Raw genomic sequence first — 3620 nt, 5'->3', positions numbered from 1 at the left:
TTGATTTCGAGAGTAACTGAACACCTAAGCCTCCTTCTTTTTCTTGGCTTACAAACTTCTGACCAAGCGACCTTCGCCTTTTGAGGATTAAGAGCTGGACCGGACTAAAGGAAAGCCGAGAAGAGGCTTTCAATCTCAATGATACATTTTTTTTGTAACCGGAAAGCAGAGAGCCAGAGACTTGCGAGACTTGTAAGAACTGACTTGATAAGCTGGAGCCGACCCGCAAGGATAAGAACCTACTTGTCCAAGAAGAGATTTGTGAACATATTCTCTCTATCGAAGGGAGATACTTTCAATTCAGACAAACATCCAACCTTCAATTCAGACTAACATCCAAAGCTATGAACTTGAAGCTCGATTAATAACCAGAAGAATAGAACAACCTTATATTCAGACAAACATCCAAAGCTAAGAAATTTTTAAGCTCAATTAATTAAAAACTCAAATTGTGAGTAAGGAATAAAAGCAAACACATGGTGGGTGCACTTGGACGAACGTGAAACTCTTGATTGTTTCATACAATCTGAACCTCAACAGTCAAGCTCACGGTCTCTCTCTCTCTCTCTCTCTCTCTCTCTCTCTCTCTATTCCTATCGCGATCTCGATCTCACCCCTATCACTCTCCCAGTCGTGCTCACGTACTCGGTCCCCATCTCAATCTCAGTCTCAATCTTTGTCCTGATTGGTCTTGTCTCCATTGGCGTCTTCAGTCTCAGGCTCGGAGTTGACAGAATGGATGCGAAATGAGGTCAGCGACGAGCTTCACGAGAAGACCTAGATTTCAGTTTGGGGAAAATTTTTTTTTCTATTCATCGTATAGAGAAGGGAAAAAAATATAGGGGCACTTAAAACTTTTAGATACGAACGAGGCTCAAGTGAACTTTTTTTTTTAAGTATTGACAGACTAAAGTGATTTTAGGTTTACGTTTTAATGAATTTTTATCATAGCTTTCTTCTTGTGCTATTAATACTAACCAAAATTAAAACTCTATCATTTATAGCAGTTACGAAATTAGTGCTATCCTAATGTGCTATTGCTATTAATAAGCCTTTTTCTTGTGGTGAATTCTAGTTGAGTCCCAGCACTTTGTATTTATGCTTGCGGTGAGATGGTTCATCGACAAACAACGTGCACACATCAGTCCCGACGTGGATTATTTTCGGAAGATACTATGGGGAGGAAGAACTTGCCTATGATTTGTTGGGTGAGGAGGAGCAGACACTGGAAGAAGGTATCCACGTAAATCCTGCTGATACTGGTCACACGTTGGTCGTCACCTGTACTTGTGTTACTCCTTGTCGTCAAGATACACAATAGCTTCGCAATAACATATTTTGCTCCACTTGTATGATTCAAGGTCGTGTGTGTACCTTTATCATCGATTTGGGCTGTTGTCGCAACATCATCGCCGAGGCTGCGGTTGATAAGCTAGGACTTGTGCATGAACAACATCCAGCTCCATACAACCTTGGTTGGCTGAGGGAGGGAGTTGAGATGCGCATTTCTCAGCATGCGCTTTTGCCGTTTTCTATAGGCCAGTACCACTGTGACCGCACCTATTGCGATGTTGCATCTATCGACATGAGTCACTTGTTGTTGGGATGTCCTTGGGAGTTTGACTGCAAAATCACTCATGATGATGCCCAAAATATGTATAGTTTTATTTGGGAGACACACCATGTTTTGCTCCTTCCTTCTCGTGACCATTTTCTCACGCCACCACGAATGCTAGTTCCTCCAACGACGCATACACTACCAAAGTCCTCATCAACAATGTTATGTTCTGAAGCTACATTCTCAACGGAATTCCGGCAGGAAGCACTTGCGTATGCCATGTTGGCCACGCAACCTATGTCAGTCTTTAGTGCAACTCTCAGCCCAGAACTTTCTACAGTTCTCCAAAAATTTGATGACGTGTTCCCCACGGAATTACCTGCTGCTCTTCCCTTGTTACGAGACATTCTACACCACATTGACTTTGTCCCTGGTGCTACACTGCCGAATCGACCGCACTATCATATGAGTCCACATGAACAAGAGGAGTTATGGCGCCAAGTGGAAGATTTGTTACGCAATGGTTAGATACGCGAAAGCTTTAGTCCATGCGCAGTGTCATCCTTACTTATTCAAAAGAAAGATAGTATGTGACGAATATGTGTGGATAGTAGGGCGATTAACAAAATCATCGTGTGCTACCGCTTCCCCATTTTTTGCTTGATTTGAAGAGCAGTTATAATCAAATACAGATCCACCCTGGAGATGAATGGAAAACCGCTTTCAAGATACGAGAAGGCTTGTTTAAATGGTTGGTGATACCCTTTCGTTTATCCAACGCCCCAAGTATCGCGCATCATGAACCAAGCTCTTAGGCATTTTATTGGAAAGTTTGTTATGGTATATTTTAAATGACATTTTGATCTTTAGCTCCTTGGTGGCTGAGCATTGTGAGGATATGCGTGATGTCTTGTGGGATCTTTGCTGCGAACAGTTATTTGCTGCCAAGAAAAAATGTGAGTTTGGTGTTCATGAAGTTCTATTCCTCGCTTACATTGTCTCCGATAAGAGATTTTCAGTTGATTTGTCTAAAGTGGAGGTAGTGTGTTCTTGGCCTCTTTTCCGGACATTGATTGACGTACGGATCTTCTGTGGGCTTGCATCATTTTATCGCCATTTCTTCCACCATTTCAGCACTATAATGGAGCCAATCACAAGTTTTATGAAGCGGGGTAAATTTTAGTGAACTCTGGAGGCCACTAAAGCGTTTGAGGTTATCAATGAAAAGCTCACCTCATCTCAATTCTTGGTACTCCCTGATTTTTCTACCACTTTTGAGCTCCATTGTTATGCATTAAAGGTAGGAATTGGTGCATTCTTGAGCAAACGAGGATGGCTAGTTGCATTTTATAGCAAGAAGCTTTCCCGTTCAAGGGGACATTATAGCACTTATGATGTGGAATTATATGTGATAGTACAAGCTATCAAACACTGGCTTCATTACGTTGTCCACCGTGAGTTTGTGTTGTTTACGGATCATGAAGCACTCCGATATCTTGATAGCTAAGTAAAGGTGTCATCACGTCATGCGTCTTGGATCACCTATCCGCAACAGTTTACATTTTCCATTTGTCATCAAGTAGACAAAACTAACCGTGTGGCGGATGCATTAAGTTGTTGTACGGGTCTGTTGATGCTAATGCACTCCTCTATGCTCGGTTTTGCGTCATTTGGGATCTTTACGCCACTCACTCTTTTTGTCGTATTTATTTGGAGGTGCAACAAGGTCAGAATGATGAGTATACGCTGCAAGATGGGTTCCTTTTCTAGGGTCTCTGGTTCTGCATCCCTCAGCGCAGTTTGCGACAATAAATCACTTGTGAGCTTTATCACGAAGGACATGTGGGGAGGGACAGGACTTTACAGCTCGTGGTCACTTCTTATTTTTGGCCTTCGCTCCAGCGAGATGTTGAACGTTATTTGGAGCGCTGTAGGAATTGTCAACAAGCAAAGGGGAAAGCTTCTAATGTGGGTCTCTATTTTCCCCTCACAATGCCGACCCAACCATGGACTGATGTAAGCATGAACTTTGTTCTTGGGCTTCCACAGACTCAATGGAGGA

The sequence above is a fragment of the Camelina sativa genome, chromosome 17 (genome assembly GCF_030686135.1).
Source record: "Camelina sativa cultivar CO46 ecotype springtype chromosome 17, ASM3068613v1".
Classification (NCBI taxonomy): Eukaryota; Viridiplantae; Streptophyta; class Magnoliopsida; order Brassicales; family Brassicaceae; genus Camelina; species Camelina sativa.
This window is presented reverse-complemented; position numbering follows the sequence as displayed.